Source organism: Manis pentadactyla, chromosome 3, assembly GCF_030020395.1.
Source record: "Manis pentadactyla isolate mManPen7 chromosome 3, mManPen7.hap1, whole genome shotgun sequence".
NCBI lineage: Eukaryota > Metazoa > Chordata > Mammalia > Pholidota > Manidae > Manis > Manis pentadactyla.
In genome coordinates, this window is record NC_080021.1 from 103,209,923 (window position 1) to 103,227,261 (window position 17,339).

The window sequence follows — 17,339 nt, forward strand, 5'->3', positions numbered from 1 at the left end:
CACCTTACACCAGTAAGGATGGCTGCCATCCAAAAGACAAAACAACAACAAATGTTGGCGAGGCTGTGGAGAAAGGGGAACCCTCCTACACTGCTGGTGGGAATGTAAGTTAGTTCAACCATTGTGGAAAGCAGTATGGAGGTACATCAAAATGCTCAAAACAGACATACCATTTAACCCAGGAATTGCACTCCTAGGAATTTACCCTAAGAATGTAGCAATCAAGTTTGAGAAAGACCAATGCACCCCTATTTTTATCGCTGCACTATTTACAATAGCCAAGAATTGGAAGCAACCTAAATGTCCATCGATAGATGAATGGATAAAGAAGAGGTGGTACATATACACAATGGAATACTACTCAGCCATAAGAAAAGGACAAATCCTACCATTTGCAGCAACATGGATGGAGCTGGAGAGTATTATGCTCAGTGAAACAAGCCAAGCGGAGAAAGAGAAATACCAAATGATTTCACTCATCTGTGGAGTATAAGAACAAAGGAAAAACTGAATTAACAAAACAGCAGCAGAATCACAGAACTCAAGAATGGACTAACAGGTACCAAAGGGAAAGGGACTGGGGAGGATGGGTGGGTAGGGAGGGATAAGGGGGGGAAGAAGAAGGGGGATATTAAGATCAGCATGCACGGTGGGGTGGGAGAAAGGGGAGGGCTGTACAACACAGAAAAGGCAAGTAGTGATTCTACAACATTTTGCTATGCTGATGGACATTGACTGTAAAGGGGTTTGTAGGGGGGACCTGGTAAAGGGAAGAGCCTAGTAAACATAATATTCTTCATGTAATTGTTGATTAATGATACCAAAAAAAAAAAAAAAGGCAGTTCCTGTGTGGTGACCTCCAATGAGTTCTACACAAGGGTATAAAGGGCATGTAAAAGTGTAGGCAAAGGGTCTGTTTGTGTTTATTCAGAGGATCAAAGCCTAATTTGGCTACCCCGAAAATGAACTAAGATACGATATGAAAAAGAACTTCCAACATCAGCACTCTCTGGAAGACTCATGCCAGAAGATGATCATCAAAAAACCCAAACAAAGATCCACACACTGCTACAGGTGTAGATGCACTCATCCCACCAGTTGCTGGACTTGCCATGGGAATGAAGAAGGAGATATCTAAGCTGGCCTGTGCATACAGTAAAACAACAAATTTGACTGGATCTATACTGTTGGAACTCAACTAAGAATTAGGAGAAGTGCAAATTGTAGCGCTCCAAAATCTTACAATTACAGACTATTTAATGTTAAAAGAACATATGGGATGTGAACATTCCCCAGGAATGGGTTGTTTTAAATTGTCTGATTTCTCTCAGACTGTTCAAGTTCAGTTGGACAATATCCACCATATCATAGATAAGTTTTCACAAATGCCTAAGGTGCCTAACTGGTTTTCTTGGTTTCACTGGAGATGGCTGGTAATTACAGGTATGCTTTGGTTATGTAACTATACTCCTATTATGTTAATGTGTGTGCGCAATTTAAGTAGTAGCTTAAAACCTATTCATGCTGAAGTACTCTACAAGAAGATATGCCAAAGAAATAATCAATCTTCCCATGTTTTCTTCCGCCTGCTACTTCTACAGCTTTTCTTCTTCCTTCCTAATTACAACCCTTGAATAGAATTCATGCCTCATATCAAATTTACCGAGTATCATAATTCTTCCAAGTGGTAAAGATACCTCAAGACAAATGCTGGGCATAGAAGCCACAGGGCATAAATATGCAAAGAAGTAAAAAGCTAACCTTTTCAAACAATAAGGCTTCTCTCTCACTTACCAACTTTACATTTGCCTGTATGGCCCCGGAAGATGACTGGTTAGCCAGAGACGGGTAAGATTCCTCAAGGGAGGAACAATCTAAGACAGGCACAGTCGCAGGGGGGCCAACAGGTGAGAAATTGGGGATCAACAGAGGTGAGGCTTAGAACCTCACCCCCCCTGTTCTGAGAGAAATCTTCTGCATACTTGGATGTTTTGTTGCCCTGGTCTAGCTTGGATTAACACGTAGTCTACAGGCACACACCTGATCATCTACATTTGCTCTCTTACAACACTAAACTATGTTTTCTACCTTTATCTTGTATCTACCTACCACTTCAGCATTTTATTAAAAATAATAATAATAAAGAGAGAAATGTGGTATCCACATATAAATCAAGTATAAAAATCAAATGAGTATTCATATTTGAACTGACTGTTTATAGTTCATAATGCATGAGCAAAACTGAAAGTTTCTGTGATGACTGCCCTTGTAGTGTTCACCATGTAAATTATTCACTATGTAAGAATTTGTTCTCCATGTAAGAACTTGTTTGTTATGCTTCAGAAGATTGGAGACTGATGAAAATTAGACGTGGGGTGGATTAATGATTGTGCATTGAGCATTGACTCCCCTATACAGAATTTTATTGTTGTTAACAACCATTTGATCAATAAATATGAGAGATGCCCTCCCCCCCCCAAAAAAAAAGTGCACCCTTCCAATTGTAAAATAAATAAGTAACTGGGATGTAATGTATAGCATAAGGAATATAGTCAACACATTGTAACAGCTTGGTATGGTTATAGCTGGTACCTAGAATTATCATGTATATAAATGTTGAATCACTGTGTTGTACACTTGAAACTAATGTAATACTGTGTGTCAACTACCCTTCAATAAAAAATAATTATCTACAAAAAAAAAAAAAAGTGAAGGAATAGTAAAGACTTTCTCAGACAATCAAAAACCGGGAATTCACCAACAGCAGGCCTGCTCTGCAAGAAATGGGAGATTTTATTCAGGTACAAGAAAAATGATATATATCAAAATTTTGGATATACATAAGGAAAAGCATCAGAGAAAGAGTAAGGAAAGTTAAAATAAAACTGTTTACTTTTCTTACTATTAACTCATATAAAATACAACTGCTTAAAGTAGTAATAGGAATGATGTATTGCATTATTATAGCATATTGATAAGGGAAATGAATGACAGCAATGTAAGAAACAGAGAGACAAGTTAAGAATGCTCTATTATAAGGTATCCACACAGCACCTGAAGCAGAAGTGTCATCTGAAGGTAATCGTACATTAGTTAAAATACCTTAAATTCTAATGAAACTTTGTTTAAAAGTATAACTCATGGGCTCCAAAAGCAAATAAAATAATATAAAATGCTCATATAAAATCAGAGAAGGCAAAAAAAGCAACCCCTGGCAATGAATACAAAATTATTTTTAAATTGGTATTAATTCAATATATCAATAATCATTTAAAACATGAAGGGTATAAATAAATAAAAGACAGATTGCCAGAGTGATTTAAAAAGGGGCAAGAAAAAGACACAGCTCTATGGTTTGTGTAAGAAATCCACTTTAAATATTGACAAGTTAAAAGCAAATGGGAAGAGAAAGATAGACCATGATAACAATAATGAAAAGAAAGCTAAAACAGCTATGCTAGTTTCACACAAAACAGGTCTAACAACCCTAACAGTGTATGCAACTAACAACAGAGCATCAAAACTGGCTAAAGGATTCTATAATGAAATGATTCAGAAAAGTTGTGGCTGTGAGTGAGGAGAGATTGAGAAAGCCTGAGGGATATTGGGGTATTTCTTGGGTGATGGCCATGATCTATATCTTAACAATATGGGAGACAAAGAATCTTTTTTCTGTATATGTGTGTGTCTGTGTGTGTGTATACATATATGTATATATGAATATATATCAATTATACACCTGATGTGTACATTTGGTTGTATGCAAATTTTACCTTTAGAAGGAAATATAAACAAAGAAAAAGCTGCCAATGTACCCATTTTGGTTTGGTCCTTGAAATAATTGCCCTCAAACTGTAAGTTGATTGTGTCACTAATGTCATACTTGATTCCAAACAGGATTTATAATTTAAGTTGTAGATCAAAAGAATAACTTAAAATTCAATAATTAACATTTCTGTATGTTTACTATGAGCTATCACTATAGTCAAACACCTAAGAGATAAGAATTATTACCCCAGTTTGCAGATGAGTAAATTAAGGCTCAGAAAGAAAAATTTGTTCAAGATTACTCAGAAAGGAGAGTGCTAGAGTTCCCACTGACAACCAACATCATTGAAGCTTGCTCTTAACTAGGCAGGGGTAGGAGAAATAGAAGCCAAGGACAGTAATGTAACTGAATAGTGAAATCAGCTCTGAGTTTTCAGAAATCCAGGGCAAAAGGGATGTGAAAGTGAAATGCATAGTTTTCCTGTCTGATATAAGGAATTATATTACCATCTCACTAGAAGAAGCAAGCATTTTTTCTGACTTAATTTCAAAGAGGAATGTAGAATTTAGAGCCATGGAACAACATCATGTATCATGCACAAGGTATTAAATAAGTAGTAGTTTAACAGTTCTTGATTTGACCTTTCCTCACCCAGATATTCCGTGAAAACGTAAAACCTGCCACAGCTGGGTTGCTCAGCTAATGACCTTACTGTTGATATTGACTTCCTAGGAGCTCAGTTCCAACACTTCCTATTTTATTAATTGTAGCCAGCATTAATCAGCCTATTAGTAATCATGCTAATTGAACTATTTGTTGTGAGTTCAATCTGATCTGCTACTTAGGAAAATAAACATCTTGGTTTATCCATGACATGTGTTCCCAAGAAATGCTTCACTTAGCACCCAGCTGTAAATCTGAATAAAATTGAAAAGAGAAATTTCCACAGACAAATGTTTTGGCTAACTGTCTCCTTTGGCATTTCAACTGAAATCTTCTCTTTAAAAAATATAGCTGCCATTTGAACCAAGATTTCTTTAGTTTATTCCATTTCCAATTAGTGGCTCAGCTCTGTGTTGGCGTTTCTGTTTCAGCAGCTGCAGTGGAGTGATTGGGCCAAATGCTGCCTCCCCCCTTTTGCCTACACGCCACTTTTACTGATGTACACAGGCAGGGTACAAGAACAGGTGGGCAAAAGTTGCCCCAGAGTATTTACAGTCCTATAGATTAATGCCTCAGTGAGTCAATGACAGCAATAGAAATCAGTCAAAAGTTTTCTGGAGAACAGATAGCCTTGCTTATGGTTCAAATGAAGGGCCTTACTTACAGGCATATGAGTTGTTAAAAGCAGTCATGCAATTGCAACTAAAAGAGGAAAAGAGTCTTTGTCTCCTCACAGTATCAGGAAATCGTGTCTCATAATAGAAATAGTCATATGATATTACAAGAAAATTTGAGGACGCCCTTTAAAACATACATTGACTTTACTTGGTAAACATCTTTGAAGTAGAGACTCAGCCTTGTGCTGGTCCAGCAGGTATTAACCAAAAGCAGTTATTCATTCTCTCTCTGCAGCCATGCTAGAAATATTTGCAATGGGGAGCTTTTGAGAAAGAAATGAAGAAATAAAGAGGAAAGAGGGTGGCTCTAGCCAGAAGGCCAGAGGCATTATTCTGTCCCTCAGATACATTTTCCTCCCACTTGAGAGTTTAAGGTTCATTTCAGGGGTTGAGTTAATGACTGCAGAATAATTCTTTTCTAATCTTGGGACAAAAGGATGTGGTTGAACTTTCTGCCTTAAGATGTGACATTACACAAATGCCTATAGTAGATGCCTCAGCCCTGCACACCTCACTGGCCAATATGGTGGCCACCAGCCAAATGTACCTTCATTAAAACCTAACAATTTAAAAATTCAGTTCTTTGGTTGTCCTGGCCACATTTCAAGTGCTTTTACAGCAGGGAGTAGAGCATTCCCACCATCATTGGAAGTCCTACTGTATAGCCCTACTTCACCTAAGGGAAAAGGCTCTTGAAGACATAGTGTCAAACTCTGGTGTCATTGAAATCCAGGCCTTCCCATTATAGAAGACACAACATATGATGGAGGCTTTTGACCTGAATGCAAAATCATGGATGCTCGACTGGGGTGAACTCCTAGTCAAAATATCAACATGACTGTATGTACCTTCACACTCAGAAGCTGCAGCAGCCTGAGATCAAGATTTCTCCCCCGCTTGCCTTGTCCTCTCCTTTTGTTATGCCCTCCTAAGTAAACGATTCAACATGAGAAGTCTTGTTGCTAGGTTTGAAGACAAAAGGTTTGACATCATAAGCCTGCTCCTGAATGACTTCTTTGCATATTGTTATAAAAATATTTTTATTTCCTTTCTGGGAACTAATGGCATCCTCCAAGTTACAGTGAAGTCTTTGGGTATGCAGCAATGTCTTGCCAGACGGATGAACTGGTAACTGTCCAAGCTTATCAAAATGCTATTGTGATGTCAAGACAGCTGAGGCTGTTTCCGGAAAGCCTAATTACAGCGGCTGGGAGATGAGCTTGAAAGGATAAAATGCTGTCCCTGAGTAAGATAAGCAAGTGGAACTTTACAAATGTATATTCTCATCCTCCTTGTCTCCTCTGTTGCCAACAGGCAGCCAAAAAGCCAGCAGGATTCTTTCAAAGGCTGTCTTTCCATTAGGACTTCAATGGTGTTGGCAATGAAAGGTGAGACAGAAGGGCATGCAAAACGGAGCTAAATGCCACCCTGGAACCAAGTTAATTTGCTGAGAACATACTTGTTGCTATGCTAATGGCACAGGATTATATTTCTCCTACTATTTAAAATTTTCCAGCACAAATGAGGCAGTGTAGTGGGGCTGTTACATCATGTAGTTTTCTGAAAGGGCTGTGGCTCCTCTCCATTTACACCTCCTCCTCCTGCACATGGTCCCCTTCCTGGTGAGAAGACACTTTTGCTTCTAACAAAGTGGTCCCATTTGCTCTGCAAACATCATAAGACTCAATCAGAATTTATAGTAGCCAGATTTCATCAAGACTCCTTAAAGGTAAAGATGGCTTGGCCACATCCCTGGCATGTCCAAGTCTCCCCCCTTCCACCTCTCAGGGCTGCATAGCTGCTGCACCAAGACTAGAAAGAAACAATGGACAAGAAGCATTAGTTTCTAAAGGTTTGGTTTAGACTTTTTTCCCTCCAAGTTAAATTGAGTTCTACTATGTGGAATAAACAGCAGCAAAGGATGATAAAGCTGGCTGGTGGAAGAAGAAGAAAAGATACTTGTATTTGAGAAGTTTATCATTTACTGAGGAAAAAGCTTAAAATACATGGTAAATATTAAGTGCCTGAAGCAAAGAATAACTCAAAGCCAATTCATATACCTTCATGCCTCTCAAATCCATCCACTTGTCTTAAGGACGACCACTATGCTGACCTTAGCTAGTACCTTCTTGCACCTGGATTTTTTCAGTCTTTTCCCACTTGGTTGGCTGGCCCAACTAGCTTGCTCTGCTTCAGTTAATTAATTCTCTCTGCAGGCAGTGATGTTTTAACTTCTGCTTAAGTATCTTCCAAAGTGCTTCTATGGTAAAGATAACATTCCTTGACACAGTTCACAGGTTCTACAAATTTCAGCCCTTCTGTACATCTCTGAGAAGCTTCACCATGTCACAGGCCCTCTCAGCCCTGGCCTTCTCTCAGTTCTTCGTATCAGATTCTGCCTGCCCAAAATATGTGTGCATACCTGTCTCCTCTGTCTGGAGCCCTTTCTTCCTCTCTTCACCTATTTAACTTCAATTCAACCTTTTCATCTCGGCACGACACTTCTTCCATAACCTTCATCAGAGAGCCTTCCCTAAGCAGACAAGGAGCCTTGGTTATAGTCTGTTTTCCTCGGACACTGACCTTGAGACAGGGACCGTGGATGTAGTCAGAGTAGGGTGAGGGCCTCCGGAGGGGGCAGGGCGGGATATTTGCAGTCAAAGCAGTGTAACTACATGCAAGGAAACCCCCCTAGTAAAACTCTATGTTAAACATTAAGCTCTAGAATCATTCTTCAGTGAGATCAGTTAATGTTCCCCAGATAAAGAAGAGTAGCACATGTTTTATTATGCTAATCATTTGTAACCATGTGTAAGATTCACTTTAGCATACTAAAAGGCCAAGGCTATGTGCTGTCTTTCCTCCTTCAGATCTGACAAGGTGATTTTGCAAACTGAGCAACTAACTTAGCATGCAGACCCAGCTGTAGATGGCATGGTAAAAGGCAGGAAGAATCCCATCTTAAAGATAAGATTGCAATTTTTTTTAAGTTTTAGGTTTTGTTTTTGTTTTTATTTATTTTTTATTCAGGTATGATTGATATACACTCTTATGAAGATTTCACATGAAAATACAATGTGGTTACTACATTTACCCATATTATCAACTCCCCACCCATACCCCAGTGCAGTCACTGTCCATCAAGTGCAGCAAGTTGCCAGAGATCCACTATGTCCCTTCTCTGTGATACACTGTTCTCTCTGTGACCCCCCACACCATGTGTACTAAACATAATACCCCTCACTCCCCTTCTCCCTTCCTCCCCACCCACCCTCCCACACCGCTACCCTTTGGTAACCACTAGTTCATTATAAGATTGCATTTTAACACCCAGGAAGTTTAAGAGGCAAGATTCTTTAGCAAATAGACAATACCTCAGCCCACCTTGGGGGCTGGGCAGGCAGCCTTTTGATGTGCTCCCAGACCAAGACACCGGTATCCCAGAAAGAAATCAAGGCAGGAAATTCCTTATGTTAAGTTGATTTTTAATATTCAGGGACCACTTAACAAGTCCCTACCCCTAAACTCTCTTTCACATTCCCAAATATCCTCAACTGCCTATAAAACCCCCTAGACAATGCACCACCATGGACCCTCTTGTCCCCTCCTGGTGTGAGCCGGGAGCTCTGTCCTTTCACTTTATCTCTAAATAAAAGCCTGTAACTTGCTCTCCTACCTTGACTGTTTGTGAAGCTCATTCTTCGGCTTCGTGAACAAGAACCCCAGCATCAACCTCACGTTTCTAATTATTATCAAGATTTCATTTTCACATTCATTGTATGAATATTTGATTAATGCTTTTTTCCTCCTCTAGCTTCACTAGGTCAGTGAACATGTCTTTTTGGCTTACAATTATATTCTTGAGGTCTAGCTAGCACATTTCACTGAACAGCACCTCAATAACATTTGAGGAAGAAGAGAAGGAAGGAAAGAAGGTAGGAAGGAGGAACGGGCTGGTGGGGGACACTGGCGTTCCTATGGCCAGGATCCTCAATGAACTCAAACCACCTGATGATGTAACTGGTCTGTTGCTAGGCGACTGCTTCCACACCCTTAGGCAATAAGCTGTTACTGTGATATGGAGAGAGCTCAGCCCAGTGCTCTGCACGGAGGCAGACACACTAATACTCAACCAACCACTGGGAGAACAAGCCGGGTAATAAACCCTTTCACCGCAAAGAAATGTTCTACTCCCATTTCTTTGGTCATATTGAATCCATACCAAATTTGCCAAGCGCTGAAACCCATGGGCAAGACAGCCATACAATCCTACCGCAGCATTCATGATAGAGAGGCACAATGGCTTGTTAAAATCTGGACTAAAGACAGATACCAATAGTCTGCAGGTATGAGCAGTCCGCATATGGACAGTGCTACTGTGTTTGAATGAGAGACGGCAAAAGGGAGCCCTGAGCCCCATAGACATGTTAACACATATGGCTGCCTCCCCTATACAACTGCAAGTACAAACCAATGAAGAATCACTGAAGCCGAGGTTTGGCCATCAGAATAACATCTTGCTGCCAGGACCAACTGCACTCAACTCCAGAGACTCCAAGTAGTGGACGTGGCCTTGAACCTTTTGCCACATGGACCAACAATGGCTGGCTCTCCTGGCACCTTGGGGCAAGACCTGGAAGCCAGCCTCCTGTGTATTACTGGAATAACAGCAGATAAGCCTCCAAAGGTCACAGTATAACCTCAAGGGTCAGAAGGTAGGAGCATCTTACCGGGGAGTTTTGTTTTATCATTATGGCCAATGCATGCACCTCCAGTAGCACTATATATAGACCTTTCAGTAACCCCCATGGGGAAGAAGAGAAGTATGGTATACTAGACTTAGAAGGGCCCCCCTTCCTGCTACAGTCCTATCACAGAAACACTCTCTTGCATGCATCCTACTTGATGGACAAGATCTGCCTATGTTGGTGCCATTAAAATACGTGTCTTATTGCCGCTAAAGTCTTTGTAGATTGGGAAATTCCTGTGGCTTGAGGATTATTATAATTTTTGTTATTAGGAACCTCCCCTGGGTTGGCAAGTATTATAATTTGTGTAACCTGTATGAAAATCTTGCTGCATCTTTATTTTTATTATCGCTAAGTTGTTGTTATCCTCTGTTGCTATTGTGGAATCTGGTGACAGTGCTCCAGCTTTCTCACACAAGGGCCATTGCAGAAGACTGAAAGTGTGTAGATTGTACGGCGAGAATCCTGGAAGGGTGGAGTGTGGGGAAATTGGGGTTCCTATGGCCAGGATCCTCACTGAACTCAGACTACCTGATGATGTAACTGGCCTGTTGCTAAGCTACTGCTTCCACACCCTTAGGCAATAATCTGTTATTGTGCTATACACAGAGCACGGCCCAGTGCTCTGTGCGGAGGCAGAGACGCTAGTGCTCGACCTACCCCTGGGTGAACAACTGGGTAATAAACCTTTTCACCCCAAAGAGCATTTTACTGTCAATTTCGTTGGTCACATTGAATCTGCAGCAAACTTGCCTGGGGCTGAAACCCATTGGCAAGACAGCCATACAGTCCTACCGTGGCAGGCATGATAGAAAGGCGCAATGGCTTGTTAAAATCTGGACTAAAGTCAACTATCAATAGTCTGCAGGGCTGGTTAGTCTGCTTACGGACCATGCTGCTGCATTTGAATGAGAGACCCCAAAAGGGAGCCCTGAGCTCCATAGACACGGTAACACACATGGTTGCCTCCCCTATACAACTGCAAGTACAAACCAAGGAAGCGTCACTGAAGCCAAGGACATCAGAATAACATCTTGCTGCCACTACCAACTGCACTGAACCCCGGAGACTCCATTGAGTCTCTTGGTCCTCTCTTCACTTGGATGAATGATGGCTGGCTCTCCTGGCACCTTGGGAACAAGGCCTGGAAGCTGGCCTCCTGTGTATTCCTTCAATACAGCATAGTGGCCACCAAAGGTCACAGCAGTATATCCTCAACAGCCAGAAAGTAGGAGCATCTTACCAGGGAGTTTTGTTTTATCATTATGGCCAGTGCACGCACCTCCAGTAGCACTATATATAGATCCTTCAGTAACCCCCACCAGTAAGGGAGTAAAAGTATGGTATACTGCACTTGGAAGGGACCCCCTTCCTGCTACCATCCTATCACAGGACCACTCTCCTGCATGCATCTTACCTGATGGACAAGATTTGTCTATGTTGGTGCCATTAAAACATGTGCCTTATCACCCCTAACGACTTTGTGGATTGTGAGCGTCCTGTGGCTTAACGATTATTATAATTCTTTTTTATTAGGAACCTACTCAGGCTTCAGGATTATTATAACTTCTTTTACCTGTATCAAAATCTTGCTGTATCTTTATTTTTATTGTCTCTAAGTTGTTGTTATCCTCTGTTGCTATTCTGGAATGTGGTTACAGTGCTCCAGCTTTCTCTCACAGGGACCATTGCAGAAGATTGAAAGTGTGTAGATTGTAAGGCGGGAATCCTGGACGGATGGATTGTGGGGAAGTTGGGATTCCTATCGACAGGATCCTCACTGAACTCAAACCACCTGATGACGTAACTGGCCTGTTGCTATGCTACTGCTTCAACCCCCTTAGGCAATAAGCTGTTATAGTGGTACATGGAGAGCACGGTCCAGTCCTCTGCACAAAGGCAGAGATGCTAGTGCTCAATATACTGCTGGGAGAATAACCCAGTAATAAACCCTTTCACCCCAAAGAATGTTTTGCTGTCAATTTCTTTGTTCACATTGAATCCACAGCGATCTTGCTTGGGGTTGAAACCCTTTGGGAAGACAGCCATACAATCCTAATGCAGCATGCATGATAGAGAGGCACAATGCCTTGTTAAAATCTGGACTCAGGACAGATACCAGTATTCTTTGAGGATGGTCAGTCCACTTATGGACCGTGCTACTGCCTTTGAACGAGAGACGCTGAAAGGGAGCCCTTGAGCCCCGTAGACATGCTGACACATATAGCTGCCTCTCCTATACAATTGCAAGTACAAAACAAGGAAGAATCAAGGAAGCTGAGGTTTGGCCACCAGAATCACATCTTGCTGCCAGCACCAATTGCACTGAACCCTGGAGACTCCATTGAGTGGACATGGCCTTGGACCTTTCGACACATGGACGAACGATGGCTGGCTCTCTTGGCCTCTTGGGGACAAGGCCTGGAAGCTGACCTGCTGTGTATTCCTGGAATAACTGCAGAGTGGCCGCCAAATGTCGCAGTAGTATATCCTCAATGGCCAGAATGTAGGAGCATCTTAATGGGGAGTTTTGTTTTGTCATTATGGCCAGTGCATGCACCTCCAGTAGCACTATATATAGCTCCTTCAGGAAACCCCATGAGGAAAGGAGTAAAAGTATGTTATAATACACCTGAAAGGGGCCCCCTTCCTGCTACAGTCCTATCACAGGACCACTCTCTTACATGAATCCTACCTGATGGACAAGGTTTGCCTATGTTGGTGCCATTAAAACATGTGTCTTATCACTCCTAAAGTCTTTGTGGAGAGTGAGCTTCCCCTGGCTTGAGGATTATTATTACTTTTGTTATAAGGAACCTCCTGTGGCTTGAGGATTAATATAATTTGTGTTATCTGTATCAAAATCTTGCTGTATCTCAATTTTTATTATCTCTAAGGTGATGTTATCCTCTGTTGCTATTGTGGAATCTGGTGACAGTGCTCCAGCTTTCTCACACTGGGACCATTGCGGAAGACGGAAAGCATGTTGATTGTAAGGCAAGAATACTGGAAGGGTGGAGTGTGGAGAAGTTGGGGTTCCTATGGCCAGGATACTCACTGAACTCAAACCACCTGATGATGTAACTGGCCTTTGGCTAAACTACCACTTCCACAACCTTAGGCAATAATCTGTTATTGTGCTACACACAGAGCTCGGCCCAGTGCTCTGTGTGGAGGCAGAGATGCTAGTGCTCAACCTACCCCCAGGTGAACAACCAGGTAATAAACATTTTCATCCCAAAGAGCATTTTACTGTCAATTTCTTTGGTCACATTTTATCTTCAGTGACCTTGCCCAGGGCTGAAACCCATTGGCAAGACAGCCATACAATCCTACCACAGCAGGCATGATAGAAAGGCACAATGGCTTGTTAAAATCTGGACTGAAGTCAACTACCAATAGTCTGTGGGGCTGGTCAGTCCACTTACGGACCATGCTATTGCATTTGAATGAGAGACCCCAAAAGGGAGCCCTGAGCTCCATAGACACAGTAACACACATGGTTGCCTCCCCTATAAAACTGCAAGTACAAACTAAGGAGGAATCACTGAAGCCGAGGTTCGGACATCAGAATACCATCTCGTTGCCACTACCAACTGCACTGAATCCTGGAGACTCCATTGAGTCGAGGTGGCCTTGGACCTCTCTTCACATGGAAGAATGATGGCTGGCTCTCCTGGCACCTTGGGGACAAGGCCTGGAAGCTGGCCTCCTGTGTATTCTTTCAGTATAGCATAGTGGCCATCAAAGGTCACAGCAGTATATCCTCAACAGCCAGAAATCAGGAGTATCTTACCAAGGAGTTTTCTTTTATCATTATGGCCTGTGCACGCACCTCCAGTAGTACTATATATAAAGACCTTTCAGTAACCCCACCGGTAAAGGAGTAAAAGTATGGTATACTGCACCTGGAAGGGACCCCCTTCCTGCTACCATCCTATCACAGGACCATTCTCTTGCATGCATCTTACCTGATGGACAATATTTCCCTATGTTGGTGCCATTAAAAAATGTGCCTTATTGCCCCTAAAGACTTTGTGAATTGGGAACTTTGTCTGGCTTAACAATTATTATAATTATTGTTATTAGGAACCTTCTCAGACTTGAGGAATATTATGATTTCTGTTACCATTATCAAAATCTTGCTGAGAGGAGCCAAGATGGTGGCATGAGTAGTTCAACCAAAATTTCCTCCCCAAAACATGTATATTTGTGAAAATGTATCAAATACAACTATTCCTAAAGGAGGCACCAGTGAATATAACACAACAGCCAGGCTACATCTACATCTGTGAGAACTCAGCATCACACAAAGGGGGTAAGATACCAGCCACGGCCCAGCGGGACACATACGCCCCCCTACCCCAGACCCGCACTGGAAGAAAGGAATCAGAGCGATGAGGGAGTGAAAGCCCAGGACTGCTAAACAACCAGCTCTAGAAATCCATACCAGGAGCACAGACACATGGAACATGGGTGCTGGTTATTAGAGAAACAGAAAAGCAAAACCTGTGAGAAGGTCCCCGCAACCGGTACCCCTGAGACAAAAGAGAAGCGAGTGCTTTTTGCAAGTCTTAAAGGAACAGAGACCGCACAGCTGGACCAAGTCATCCTGGCGCATTGAGCCCAGCTGGCTGGGAATCCCAGAGAACTCTAGGAGACCTAACCCCCTGGGTGGCAGGGCAGCTGTGAAGCCCCTCACGGTGATAAGCAGCCTGCCTGTTGTTCCCCCAACTGGCACGGACACCAAAACACTGGCTCTATAGTGGGAGAGTGGCAGTGCATGCCTGGGGTGGCAGTGCCAGAGGGGCCGGGAGCGACCCACGCCAGCCTGCAGCGGCGGCGACCAAGTGGCCTGGGAGTGGCCCATGTGTGCCAGCAGCGGCAGCACCAGAGGGGCATGGGAGCAGCCTGCGCGCACCTGCCTCAGCGCCAGAGGGATCTGAGTGCGGCCAGTGCACTCCAGCAGCAGCGGTACCAGAGGGGCCCAGGAGCAGCCCACAGAAGCCAGCGGTGGCAGTGGAGGAGCAGCCCAGGAGCAGCTGTGCCCCCAGTGGCTGCCCAGAATCTCAGCCCGGCACACAGCCACCTGGGCCAGACCCAAAGGCAGCTGCTGGCACACAGCTGCCCGTCAGGGGAGCCGCTTTTGCAGGAGAGTGCACCCGGTACACCTGCCACTCTCCACAGGGCTCTGCGCTACTCTGACAGAGACCCCGCTCACAGCAGCTTACGCGATTAACCTGGAGGCTGCTCCAGGAGTGCGGGTAACTGACACAGGCAGCGGAGAAGGGCAAGGTGACCAGCAAGCAGGAAAGTACTTTGTTCTCCGAGCTGATACATGCGCTACCTGCTTACAGCCACCTCTATCACCATGAAAAGGCAGAAGAATTTAGTCCAGTCCAAAATAGTCCAGACAACCCCTGAGAGAGGGCTTGGGGAGATAGACTTAACCAATCTCCCCGGAAAAGAATTCAAAATAAAGGTCATAACCATGCTGATGGATCTGCAGAGAAATATGCAAGAACTAAAGGAGCAAGTACAGAAGGAGAATACAGAAATAAAACAATCTCTGGAAGGACTTAAGAGCAGATTGGATGACGTGCAAGAGGCTGTTAATGGAATAGAAATGAGAGAACAGGAATGCAGAGAAGCTGATGCAGAGAGAGATAAAAGGATCTCCAGGAATGAAAGAATATTAAGAGCACTGTGTGACCAATTCAAAAGGAACAATATCCACATTATAGGGGTACCAGAAGAAGAAGAGAGAGAAAAAGGGATAGAAAGTGTCTTTGAAGAAACAATTGCTGAAAACTTCCCTAAATTGGGGGGGTGGGGAATAGTCGCTCAAACCATGGAAGCACACAGAACTCCCGACAGAAGGGACCCAAAGAGGACAACACCAAGACACATAATAATTAAAATGGCAAAGATCAAGGACAAGGACAGAGTATTAAAGGCAGATAGATAGAGAAAAGGTCACCTATAAAGGACAACCCATCAGGCTATCATTAGAGTTCTCAACAGAAATGTTACAGGCCAGAAGAGAATGGCATGATATATTTAATGCAATGAAACAGAAGGGCCTTGAACCAAGAATACTGTATCCAGCACGATTATCATTTAAATATGAAGGAGGGATTAAACAATTCCCAGACAAGCAAAAGTTGAGGGAATTTGCCTCCCACAAACCACCTCTACAGGGTATTTTAGAGGGATTGCTCTAGATGGGAGCACTCCTAAGGCTAAATAGATGTCATCAGAGAAAATAAAATCACAGCAAAGAAAGCAGACCAACCAAATACTAACTACAGGCAAAAAAAAAAATCAACTACCCACAAAAGCAGTCAAAGGAAACACAAAAGAGCACAGAACAAAACACCCAACATATGAAGAATGGAGAAGGAGGACTAAGAAGGGAGAGAAATAAAGAATCACCAGACAGTGTTTATAACAGCTCAAAAAGCAAGTTAAATTAGACAGTAAGATAGTAAAGAAGCTAAGCTTGAACCTTTGTTACCATGAACCTAAAGCCTGCAATGGCAATAACAACATATCTTTCAATAATCACACTAAATATAAATGAACTGAATGCACCAATCAAAAGACACAGAGTAGTAGAATTGATAAAAAAAAAAAAAAAAGCAAGACCCATCAATACGCTGCTTACAGGAGACTTACCTCAAACCCAAAGACATGCACAGACTAAAAGTGAGGGATGGAAAAAGATATTTCATGCAATCAACAGGGAGAAAAGAGCAGGTGTTGCAGCACTAGTTATCAGACAAAACAGAATTCAAAACAAAGAAAGTAACAATAGATAAAGAAGGATATTACATAATGATAAAGGGGTCAGTCCAACAAGAGGTTATAACCATTATAAATAAATATGCACCCAATACAGGAGCACCAGCATATGTGAAACAAATACTAACAGAATTAAAAGAGGAAATAGAATGCAATGCATTCATTTTGGGAGACTTCAACACACCACTCACTCCAATGGAGAGATCCATCAGAAATAAAATAAGTAAGGACACAGACGCACTGAACAAAACACTAGAACAGATGGACCTAATAGACATCTACAGAACTCTACATCCAAAAGCAACAGGATACACATTCTTCTCAAGTGCACATGGAACATTCTCCAGAATAGACCACATACGAGGCCACAAAAAAAGCCTCACTAAGTTCAAAAAGATTGAAATCCTACCAACCAACTTTTCAGACCACAAAGGTATTAAACTAGAAATAAATTGTACAAAGAAAGCAAAAAGGCTCGCAAACACATGGAGGCTTAACAAGATGCTCCTAAATAACCAATGGATCAATGACCAAATTAAAATAGAGATCAAGCAATATATGTACACAAGTGACAACAACAACACAAAGACCCAACTTCTGTGGGATGCAGCAAAAGCAGTCTTAAGAGGAAAGTATATAGCAATCCAGGCAAATTTAAAGTAGGAAAAACAATCCCAA